General features: G+C 41.5%; 1 protein-coding gene across 6 annotated transcripts in view; it reads left to right on the top strand.

The window, feature by feature from the left end:
- Window positions 1–13,049, top strand: part of ATG5 (autophagy related 5) — a 122,957-nt gene that overhangs the window by 95,636 nt on the left and 14,272 nt on the right. The window lies entirely within an intron of this gene.

Here is a 13,049-nt window from a genome sequence, read left to right as displayed (position 1 = left end):
TCTGGGATGATCACTTTACCCCTCCCCCCACTGCGTGGCTGGTATCAGGGATGATTACTGCTAGCCAAATGCGAATAGCTCGGTGCCAATGCCCGCCCCCGCCCCCAACTGTTTGGCTAACTGCAGGGAGGATTTCTTTTCAGCCACAGGCAAACAGCCCAGTAGGAACAGCCACCTCTGAATGTCCCCTGGGTTGAAATATGGGAAGTTAATTAAGTTACCATGAATGATATCACTCTCCTGAGGATAACACAGAGAGATAAAGAACAGATGTTGCTTGAATGCCAGTAAACACCAGGACCATACGCTGCCAGGCTTTGTCATCCAATGATACCAGATTACTTGCTACTAGCATGGCATGGTAAAGTGTCCTACCATGGAGGATGGAATAAGGCTGCTCTCCCCAGAAACCTTCTGCAAAGGCTTTTTGAATACCTCCAGGAGAGCTTCATGGAGTTGTCCCTGGAGGATTTCCACTCCATCCCCAGACACATTAACAGACTTTTCCAGTAGCTGTACTGGCCATGAATGCATCCCAAATCCTCAGGGCTACTTAATGATTAAACACTTGGTTTTAAAACATGTATTATATTTTAAAAGGTACACTCACCAGTGGTCCCTTCTCTGGCTTGGTTGGGTTGGGAGGGTATTTCAGTCAGGGTGATAAAAAGATCCTGGCTGTCGGGGAGAATGGTGTGTTGTGTGCTCTCCTCAAGCTTCTCCTCCTCATCTTCCCTGTCCGCAAAATCCTCAGGCATGGCAGAGAGTACCCCTTCATCGGAGTCCACGAACAGGGGTGGAGTAGCGGTGGCGGCTCCCCCTAGAATTGCATGCAGCTCAGCATAGAAGCGGCATGTCTGGGGCTCTGTCCTGGAGCGTACGTTTGATTGTTTGGTTTTCTGGTATGCTTGTCTGAGCTCCTTAAGTTTCACGCGGCACTGTGTTGCGTCCCTGCTGTAGCCTCTGTCCATCATGGCCTTGGAGATTTTTGAAATGTTTTGGCATCTTTTCTTTTGGAACGTAGTTCTGATATCACGGATTTGTCTCCCCATATAGCGTTCAGATCCAATACCTCCCGTTTGGTCCATGCTGGAGCTCTCTTGATTCTGGGACTGCATGGTTACCTGTGCTGATGAGCTCGCCTGGCCAAATAGGAAGTGAGATTCAAAAGTTCCTGGGGCTTTTCCTGTATACCTGGCTAGTGCATCAGAGTTCAGAGTGCTGTCCAGAGCGGTCACAATGGTGCACTGTGGGATAGCTTCAGGAGGCCAATACCATCGAATTGCGCCCACACTAACCCCAATTCGAAATGGCTATGTCTATTTCAGCGCTAATCCCCTCCTCAGGGAGGAGTACAGAAATCAATTTTAAGAGCCCTTTATGTTGACAGAAATGGCTTCATTGTGTGGACGGGTGCAGGGTTAATTTGATTTAATGCTGCTAAATTTGACATAAACTTGTAGTGTAGACCAAGCCTCAGTCTCTCTTGTCACAAGTGATAAGTGCTGTATCGGGTCTGGAATACATGTTGTTGAACAACTCTAGATGGGAAGTGAATGTAGCTGCCCACCTCCCCATCCCCGCTTGTCCAGGGTGGGGTTAACTGGATCAGTGGAAGAAAGGCACATCTGTGGGGTCCTGGCTAGTCTGGGAAAGAGCGGCACTGCCCCATCATTACCCCTCAATAGCCTTGTAAATGAACAGAACTTAAGCAAAGTTTGGAGGCCCCTAGTCCCACTGCCCAGTTGGCTTACTCATGCCCTGCATACACATCTCCTTGGGTTGATGGCACCCTCAGTGTGGAAGGAGAGGCAACTTGCATTGCTCTTCTCCAGCGTTGATGTAATTTGTTCCTGTTTTTTTTGTCCCACTTGGCCTGTCTCTTGGACTTTCTTTCACTGAGCACCACACGCACACACACCCACACCCCTCCATTTCTCATTGCTAGATTTCCCACGTGGCACTAGCCAAAACCCACAGCACATTTAAGGACCTTTAACTCGCAGCTAAAGGCGTGGGGGTTTGCATTCTTCTGAGCACATGAGTTGCTAGTGTAATATTGATAGTCACTTGTCATAACTGTGTAGCCTGCGTCTAGTGCAGGTTAACTGAGGTAGCGGGGAGCTAGAGTTGCTGCAGCAGACCCACTCATTGGCTGGATAGTATTTAATTAACCCTTTACTGCACATTGCATGGTGATGGGAGAGCTTCTTTATCTGGTACAGAAAGTCATTCCTTGGTTAAACTCTCATCCCTCCCTCTCCTACCCCCCCCACCCAACCCCTGTAAGAGAGGATCTGGGGTCCTTGGTTTGAATCCCTGGTGAATTTCACGTGAGGGGGCTAAGAGTAGCTGCCTCTTAAGGATCGCTGTAGAAATGTTTAGGAACTGCACCCCACTTATGTTTTCAGATAGTTTGTGTGGGGAGGAGCCACCTATCTGTTCCTCCCCTGTTTTACTGAATACAAGTTGCAGTTTGTACTTTAGCCAGACCTCTGTGTATGGTCTCTTTGTATGTTGCAGTGTCTGGCCGAAACCAACGTTATGCTTTCCGTAAGCACCTGTGTTGTTTTCCCTCCTGATTCTCCAAAATTACGTTATACCAGCAACAGTAAGAGGGTTAGAATAGTAACTATTTTATAAGACGCAAGTGATGGGGTTAAAAATGGGATGAGAGGCAGGAGAGATGAAGTTTATTGCACCCTTCCCTGTATGATAGTTGAGTTCCACCTGGTGACAAATAATATTCAGTTTTCCCATTTTCTAACAATCTATAAATGGAATGAGTGACAGGGAATGGATCATTTGATGATTACCTGTTCTGTTCAATATATCTTTTTTGAGATGGGGCGACCACGTTTGCACACATTATTCAAGATGTGGGCACACCATGGATTTATATAGAGGCAATATGATATTTTCTGTCTTATTATCTATCCCTTTCTTAATGATTCCCAACATTGTTAGTTTTTTTTGACTACTTCTGCACATTGGGTGGATGTTTTCAGAGAACTATCCACAGTGACTCCAAGATCTTTCTTGAGTGGTAACAGCTAATTTAGACCCCCTGATTTTATTTGTATGGTTGGGATTATGCTTTCCAATTTGCATTACTTTGCATTTATCAACATTAAATTTTATCTGCCATTTTGTTGCCTAGTAACCCAGTTTTGAGAGATTCTTTTGTAGCTCTTCGCAGTCTGCCTGGGTCCTAACTATCTTTAGTAATTTTATATCATCTGCAAATTTTATGATGTCACTGTTTACCCCTTTTTCCAGATCATTTATGAATCTGTTGCTTAGGACTGGTCCCAGACAGACCCCTGGGGGACACCACTATTTATCTCTCTCCATTCTGAAAACTGACTTTTATACCTACCCTTCGTTTCCTGTCTTTTAACCAGTTACCAGTCCATGAGAGCACCTTCCCTCTTATCTGATGGCAGCATACTTTGCGAAAGAGCCTTTGGTGAGGGACCTTGTCAAAGGCTTTCTGAAAATCTAAGTACTCTATATCCACTGGATCCCCATGGTCCACATGCTTGTTGACCCCCTCAAAGAACTGTAGTAGATTGGTGAGGCATGATTTCCCTTTACTAAAACCATGTTGACTCTTCCTCAACAAATTATTTTCACCTATATGTCTTACAATATTGTTCTTTATTATAGTTTCAGCCAGTTTGCCCGGTACTGAAGTCAGGCTTACAGGCCTGTAATTGCTGGGATCACCTCTGGAGCCCTTTTTAAAAAGAAGTATTGATTTGTTTTGTTGCCCTGTAGTTAATGTCTCATTTACTCAACTGTTTTTGGCAGAAGTTTCAGTAATTCTATTTCCTTCTGCGCTATCTCAGTGGAAAATGAAAACAAACATGCTTGCAATGTTAACTTTCATTTTCTGCCATTTTAGATGTATTGTTCATAACACCAAATCATTATGTAAATAAAAACTATACTTAAGAGCAAGGTGCATAAGGCAAAATGTTTCTGCCCCCTTGTTTCCCTCGCATGCAACACTGGGAAGACTATATATAAAATGGTTACTACACTTGCACGTTACATTCATTTTTCTACCAAGTGATGGTAGCACAACTCAAGTGGAACCATTGTATTCCACTTCCCCAGCAAGGAACAACAGATCAGATACAAAAGGAAAATTAGTGTTTATATTTTTTAAGGGAACATAATAAAATGTAAGGAAACAAAGGGTGTAGTTCTTTGCTTCCTTATGGTGTACGAGGAGATGTTGGGTGTGGTGATAGTTAACTTTCAAAGAAGTGGAAAGTAAACTGCAAGTAACTGAAAGAGCCCTGAAGTTTTAGTTGAAGTTGGCAAAATTTGAAGACCAAAACTGCTGTAACTGAGCCTCACTTTCAGTCTTCTGTTCATTGGTACCTAAGTACTCACAGCTGTCTCCTTGGTTCTGTACTAGAAAATTCTGTGCACTTGTATTATTTTGAGCAGGTCCTGAAATGTAAATTCATTAAAGATATTTGCTTTTAAAAGCAAATGTATTCCTAATGACCAATTATTTTTGTTTATACTAAACTGGAGACTTATAAATATGCTCAACTATCAGTACAGAATCTTTTTAATAGCTTTACTGCAAGTGCTGCCTTAAGAAAATGGTGTTTGAACATATTGCAATGATTTCTATAAGCTGAGTGGAATTTCAGAAGGGACTTTTGAAGATCCCAACAGAGAGACTGAAAAGCACAAGTTTGTGCTGAATTTTGCTATTCTCATTTCTTTAGAAATCCATTTTGAAAGAGTCTTCAGATTATCCCCTTTTAATGTTTTCTCCCAAATTCACATTTTTCCCAACAATTACAAAATGAAATACTAGATCATGGGGAGGAAGGGGGAGGGCTAGTGACCAGTCTAGATTTCTGTACATGCATCAGAAAGTAGAAAGAGAAACAAGTCCATCACAAAAATCATGAGAAATTGTTCATTTATATTCATACATGAAAAAACATTTCCTTTAGATAGCCCAATTTAAACATGTAATCAAAAATAAAAAGACCAAAGTTCCTGCTTACAACAATCAATTAAAATGTAGTGTTTCTGTAGTTTATTTGTACTCTAGCAATGCAAAGAGGGCCCAAATATGTAATAAGTATGTAAAAATGACATTCATGTCCTGAAAAGGCTTCCACTTTAACATTTGCAGGTAAATCTATAGCTAGTTCAGAAACAGATTTTTGTGTTGTCTATCTTTGTTAAATTATTTACTCCTTTAAAAATAATTGTCCACAGTCATGGGAAATATTTTTGTATAAAAAATAAAATGTTTACAAAGATAAAAGCATTTAAATTTCTTTCCAGCTGGTTTCAATCTCAGGATGAAAGATATAATTCTTTTCTTTTCCCCATTATTTTAAGAAAAATCTAGAAAAAGGCTTGATTTTTCAGGTACTCTGAGCATCCAGTGGGCGCTTACTACCCTTGAAACTGAGGCCCATGCACAAAATCTAATCTCTCAGGTCTGATAAATGAAGGATGCAGATCCTATCAGCCAGAAGAATAAAGTGCCCCAAACAAAGTCTGCCAACACACAAAACCGCTTTGTTATTACCTTAAATTTTGTAAAATATCAGATAAAAAGTATGAAATAATATCTAGAAAAGGTGAATTAAATGTTTGTGTTTACTCCTTATCAGACGCTTTGAAAAAATTAATATTGGGTCACTATTATCCAGTTTTGGTAAACTTAGGAATCTTCTTATTTTCTGTTATCAAAACACTCTGGTAACTTGATGAAGTGTTACCTCTTTGGTGTGGGATAGCACTTAAGGAGGTAACAATTTGGTAGAGATTTTCTTTGTTGTAAATATAAATTGACTTGTCTACTTATTAACTTACATGATCTTTAAATTGAAATAAAAAAGTACCAACTGCATACCATGGTACAGTAAACTGCATTTACAGTAGAATTTATTATTTTCTTCTAATGCTTTATTATTTATAAGATTGTTGCCCATTGTGTGTCCATACAAAATTATTATTCAGTCAAGGGTCTCTACTAATGGCTGTAGTCATCCCTGGAGCAAATTGCCATGTATTTTCGTTGTTTCTGAAGTTTGGGATTTTTGTTTGTTCAAGTTTATTTTCAATTTTAATTAAATGTGGAAAAATGCTGATTTGTCTCTACAGCAAAGCGTAAGTATGTAGGACCATTTTCTGAATTGATCTCTGCTTTGTGGAAATCCATGTACTTTAATGGATTTGCATAAGGAATATGTCAGAGCAGAATCTTGCCCTTCGTTTTATGTTAATGCTTATAGATCTGTATTAATAAACAACACTTAGCAGTAAGTCTCAATATTAGTACAGCAGGACTAGTGTGATATGGAAGGATCATTTGGTCTCATCTATACAGTCTGAATACAATAAAATATTTGTAACAGTCATTTATACTGTTATATGTATATAGGTTTTTTAAAAATCTTGATTTCTGTTTCTGTACAGAAAACTCACATTTTAAAGGGAGCATTTATTTATTCTGGGATAAACTTGGGACCTGATTCTGTGAACACTACGACTAGGACATATTACTATACATTTTTCCACTGCACTAGTAGAGCTAGTCGGGGTGGGGCACAGTACACTCAGGAGTAAGTGTTTTGTGGAATGTGGGCCTTTGAAATAGAAATGTTCGTGTGTATCTTTATTGCTGTTGAAGATATTGGTATTTTTGGTTAGAACATCATTTTTCCAGCCCAGCACCTCATTGAGATTGATTGTGCAGTAAAATCATACTCATGTCTTTGTTGTATCAGTTTGTTAATGAAAAGAAATGCAGTTATAAACTTGAAGTTATGGCATTTCTGCAGAATCAGCTAGAGAGAATGTGTTGACAGAACAAACCTATGATTTAAACACCTTGAGATGATAACTAATAAACATGCTAAGAAAAGGCATGGGAAACATTTGAAAGATAAATGGATTCCAGTTTTGACTGATATTTGGTAGTTTTCTCCAGGGTGAAAGACACCCGTTAAGATATAATTATTTTTTAGTTTTTATAGATGCCTATACGCTAGAGTTGAGTTTGTGGCTTTATCAGAACTTCCATTTTAGAGTTTCAAACTGAAAGCAGCAGGAAAGACAAATCCTTTCATTGGTATAATAAAAGAAGTGAAATATTTGGCAGAGGAACAGACTGAAATTACATTTAAATTAAGAACAGATTATTATTTTCAGTGGATAGTTGTATAGCTGCATGTTCTTTCTACATGTCTTGTCGGTAAGCATGGATGAATGGCAAAAAATTGAGTATTTAAAATCCAAATTTCACTTTCCTGGTAACTTTTTCTGTTTGGCCTAAAACACTCTACCTACTTTCCTGTCTACTGAAAAATAAGTAGGTATAACACACAGGTAATCTTGCCAATGTGTACTGTCATAATTTTAGTCTGAGGGCATTTGTCTTTTCTAAAAGCTACCACTAACAAATGATGCAATGGTTCTTCTATATGCCTTATATTAACAAGATAGAAAGATTACAGGAAAGGGTCAGAAGATCCCTGCAAGTTACTGCTCTGTAGTTACTCGCTCTACCTCATGGTACAGCAGGGGTCTCAAAGTCCCCGCTGTGGGCCATCTGTGGCCCGAGAACCTCCCCACTGCGGCCTGTGGAGGAGAGACACATGCAGCCACGCTGCCAGCAATGGCTGCTGCAGGCACTGCCCCTGCAGCTCCAGTTGGCTGGGGGAGAGGGACAGAGATAACACCACTAGTCACCGGGCGGAGTCAGCCATGGATGCGCAGCATCATTAATTGCCGGGCAGAGTCAGCCATGGAGGCAGCGTCACTTTTTGCCACAATGAATATAATCAAGTCAAAATACCAAACACAGCTATCTGATGCCCACCTTGCTGCAATCCTGAAAGTTTCAACTGCTCAGTCACTGAGGCCAAACATCAACAAACTGACAGAACTGAAGAGTTGCCAGGTGTCTGGCAAACACTGAAAACTCTCTGGCAGGCAAAGAATTGTATAATGTTGTATGACAGTTTTATTTCTAAGAAATTTGAAATAAAAATACAATATAAATGTTTTCTTTTCTGAACACCATCTTCAGTGACATCATTGGCCCTCTGGGAGGATTTGAGGACTGGCACTGGCCCTAAGGGTAAATTGAGTATGAGACTCCTGTGGTACAGTAATTCTAATACAGTTACATGAACCAAGTCGGCTGTAACAACTTCCAGAAATAGAGAATACTGGCATTTGCACAGCTAATAATCTACTTCCAGTGTTATAAGGGAAAAGTCCTGGTAATAAGATGAGTTTTTGCATCTTAAAGGAAACCTCCTTCACTTTTTCGATTCCTTCATTTACACCAGTCATCCTCTAGAAATGTAACTTATAGGAAATATTTAAATGTGTTCTATTTAGTGGTAAAATAGTCTTTGTAAAGAAGAAATTCCTAGTCAAAACTGTATGGTGAAGGGTAAAATTTGAAGTATGGGCTAGGTCTCAGTCCCATTGACTTTCAATGAGACTTAAGTTCCTTAGGCTCCTAAGTGCCTTACCATACTTGCTGACTCTGTGGGTGCTCCAGCGCTAGAGCACCCAAGGAAAAAAATTAGCAGGTGCTTAGCACCCACCAACAGCCAGCTGTACCCCTCCCCTTCAATGCCTCCCACCTGCCAGTGGCCCTGCTAATCAACTCCTCCCAGGGCCTCCCGCCTGCCACGATCAGCTGTTCCGTGGAGTGCAGGAGGTGCTGGGGGGAAGAGGAAGGAGCAGAGACGGGACATGCTCAGGGGAGGGGGTGTAACTGGATGGGAAAAGGTGGGGCAGGGTGCAGCCTTGGGGGAAGGGGTAGAGTGGGGGCGGAGCGGGAGCAAGAAGGGGCAGGGGTGGGGGTTTGGGGGGAAGAGGTGGATGAGGGCAGGGCCTGAGGCTGAGTGGGGATTGAGCACCTCCAGGAAAGGAGGAAGCTGGCACCTATGTGCCTAACCAATCACTTTTGAGAATGGGACTTATACTGCTAAGTAACTTTTGGCCCTTTTGTAAACTTTACCCAATGTTTTTAGTTGTATGTTAGTGGTTTCAGTGTCTATTACCTTTATATTACACATAAGTTTAAAAAAGCAAAAACAAATGATAGAAATCCAGAAAATTCAGAGGTAAGAGAGTAAACTTAGAAGAGACCCAAACATTTTGCTGTATAGAAATACTTCTAAGTGTTTTGTGTTTCTAATGTTTAACTCTCATTCTTGAAAACTACCTTAACATCTCTTTGGGGCAGACTTATTTTCCCTTTTAGAGATGTAGCGTATTTTAAAATGCATACCCCACATCATTAGTTCTAGACTTTTTCTCTAAAAATGTCTCTAATAATAAAATGTGTTGACTTGTCACTACTTTAACTCTTACTCTTTTTGTATAAGTGCTATGATTTCATGATCTGGGTATATGAGGTGAGTGTATGGAGACACTGTTATGACACTTGGATAACTACTTGCCTCATGGAATCATAGGGCCTAAATATCTGAATAATAGAGCCCAATGTTCTACATTTAAAGAAAGGGAAGACGGTAGGCTGCCATTTCTGTGGGGGTAAAGTTAGGGTAGTGTGGCTATTTTAATTGTGTACGTTCACACTTTCAAAGGATTACATTATTTCTAAGAAAAAAGAAAAGGAGTACTTGTGGCACCTTGGAGACTAACCAATTTATTTGAGCCTAAGCTTTCATGACAGTAATTTCCTAGGTTTCTATAATTTATACACTTATAATGTATACATAATCCATTACATGTTCATTTGCTTTTTTAAAACTAATGGATGATATATATTCTAACCATTGAGATGTGCCTGCAAGCTTTCTAAATCTGTCTTGAGTTGGAGTTTCGGTCATAGGACTGTAAAAAGGAGGTTTTTATACAAGGCACATTCCTTCTTCCTTCCTGACTTTCTGAATTGCCTTGCTAATACAACCTCCTTAACAGGGGGAGCATTGGAACCTTAAGTAAAACAGGGGTAAGTGCATTGACTGCCTGCCAAGCCTTCTGAGCCTTGCCAGGAGCCTACCAATTTTTACACCCTTTTGGAGGCTTGTTGTGGGTGTCTCCAGTGAGCTCTGGGAGAATGGCAGCCCACAAGCCTTAGGTCGATCATCAAGGAGCCTTCATCCTACTCTCTTTGAGCCTTCTGAGGATGGTTAAGGTCCTTCCCACACTACATCCTCTACAAGCAGTGGGAGGCTTATCGTGACTGAGCGTCACTGTGAGACTTAGAAATCTCATGAGCCCTCACTGTCCACTTAAAAGGTTCATAAGTTTCCCCTCTGAGCCTTAGGGACCCTGTTGAGGTGTTCAACCCATCCCTGCTCTGAACCTTAGTAGATACTCTGGGGGCTCCTTCACAGTCTTAATAGGCTTCTAAGCCAAAATTAGACTCATCGGGGCAGACAGTCAATTTTGCCAAAGCAGGCATCTTAGGCTTCTAATGAGACTACAAAAACTCATTAAAATGTAGTGAATGGTGAGTTACCAGTGAGGGTAAGGCTTATGAGGATGACAAACATTACTGGGGAGTTCTTCCCTTCTGTGAACCCCAGTCCCCTTCCTGACTTTTCCTCTTTCACCCAGCAGTTTTGCTAAGGTCAGCAAGAGCACTGTTTCCCTTTCTATGGAATTTAGGAGTATTTCAAAGATATGTGCTTGTGCACAAGACAATGGGGAAATGGAGAGATGAGAAGCTTAGGACAGGGAGCCTCAGAGCACCTCCTTGAAAGTTCTTAGGAAACTGGTTCGACCCTGAACTAAATTGTATGGTCAGCCAGCCAATATGTTTTCTTATTGTCAGTCTCGAGCCTATTCTGTTTAAGCTTGTTAGAGGGCCCATGATTCTTCAGACACAGCAAGATCTGCCAAGCCTCATATTATTAGAGCTGGGTGAAGATGTATATTCCATTTCACAGAAGATTTGGCTATTTCCTAGTTTAGTTTCATTCCAAACTGGAATAAAAATCTAAAACTTTGGAATTCTCTGTGAAAAGGGGATGGAGCCTTCACTTTGTGGGAATCTGCCTGGTGACTAGCCAGGAGCCGCAGAGCCTGGACATCCTGGTTTCCAAAGGAACTTTGTCGAAATCAGACTGTCTTGGCGGAAAATTTTGATTTTTAGAAATTCCGACAAACCTGTTTCAGAGGTTTTTCTGACAAGCACTAATTATTAGTCTATGATAATAGTTTTTGGAAGCCCCAACCAAGATCGGGACTGTTTTTGTGCTAGGCACTGTACAGACATGCAATCCTTGTCCTAAATAGCTTACAGTTAAAATAGGCAAGATAGACAGAGGAGGGAGGGAAATGGAAGCACAGATGTGGCCTCTCAGAGGTTACACAGCAGGTAGGCAGAGCTTGAAATAGAACCCAGGTCTCCTGAGTTCTAGCTTAGTGTCCTATCTGTTAGGCAAATGTTTCTCAACTGGTGGTTTGTGACCTTCAACAGAGTCATGAAAGTCAATCAGGGTGGTTGTGAGGTGTTGAAAATTGGATGGCAATGTAAAGCAAAGAAAATCTCTCCCACTCCCTGCACACCCTTTCCTGTCACGACTAAATATTCTCTGTCAATCTCTCAAAACACATAAATATATTATGTAGGTTTAGCATCACTGATATATTTGCTATGAAAATACAAAATATAAAGGGGGTTGACAAAGGAGAGCAGCAGAATATGGACCCTGGACTTCAGAAAAGCAGACTTTGACTCCCTCTGGGAACTGATGGGCAGGATCCCCTGGGAGAATAACATGAGGGGGAAAGGAGTCCAGGAAAGCTGGCTGTATTTTAAAGAATCCTTATTGTGGTTACAGAGACAAACCATCCCGATGTGTAGAAAGAATAGCAAATATGGCAGGCAACCAGCTTGGCTTAACGGTGAAATCCTTGCTGATCTTAAACACAAAAAAGAGGCTTACAAGAAGTGGAAGATTGGACAAATGCCCAGGGATGAGTATATAAATATTGCTCGGGCATGTAGGAATTAAATCAGGAAGGCTAAATCACACCTGGAGTTGCAGCTAGCGAGGGATGTTAAGAGTAACAAGAAGGGTTTCTTCAGGTATGTTGGCAACAAGAAGAAAGCCAAGGAAAGTGTGGGCCCCTTACTGGATGATGGAGGCAACCTAGTGAGAGAGGATGTGGAAAAAGGTAATGTACTCAATGCTTTTTTTGCCTCTGTCTTCACAAACAAGGTCAGCTCCCAGACTACTGCACTGGGCAGCACAGCATGGGGAGGAGGTGGCCAGCCCTCTGTGAAGGAAGAAGTGGTTCGGGACTATTTAGAAAAACTGGACGTGCACAAATCCATGGGGCCGGATGCGTTGCATCCGAGAGTGCTAAAGGAATTGGCGGATGTGATTTCAGAGCCATTGGCCATGATCTTTGAAAACTCATGGTGATCCAGGGAAGTCCCGAACGACTGGAAAAAGGCTAATGTAGTGCCAATCTTTAAAAAAGGGAAGAAGGAGCATCCTGGAAACTACAGGCCAGTCAGCCTCACCTCAGTCCCCGGAAAAATCATGGAGCATGTCCTCAAGGAATCAATTCTGAAGCACTTAGAGGAGAGGAAAGTGATCAGGAACAGTCAGCATGGATTCACCAAGGGAAAGTCATGCCTGACTAACCTAATTGCCTTCTATGATGAGATAACTAGTTCTGTGGATGAAGGGAAAGCAGTGGACGTGTTATTCCTCGACTTTAGCAAAGTTTTTGACACTGTCTCCCACAGTATTCTTGTCAGCAAGTTAAAGAAGTATGGGCTGGATGGATGCACTACAAGGTGGGTAGAAAGTTGGCTAGATTGTCGGGCTCAACGGGTAGTGATCAATGGATCCACGTCTAGTTGGCAGCCGGTATCTAGCGGAGTGCCCCAAGGGTCGATCCTGGGGCTGGTTTTGTTCAATATCTTCATTAATGATCTGGAGGATGGTGTGGATTGCACCCTCAGCAAGTTTGCGGATGACACTAAACTGGGAGGAGTGGTAGATACGCTGGAGGGTAGGGATAGGATACAGAGGGACCTAGACAAA

Source organism: Lepidochelys kempii, chromosome 3 (genome assembly GCF_965140285.1).
Source record: "Lepidochelys kempii isolate rLepKem1 chromosome 3, rLepKem1.hap1, whole genome shotgun sequence".
In the NCBI taxonomy this organism is placed as follows: Eukaryota; Metazoa; Chordata; order Testudines; family Cheloniidae; genus Lepidochelys; species Lepidochelys kempii.
Note: the sequence above shows the minus strand (reverse complement) of the source record. Positions and strands in the feature narration are given on the sequence as shown.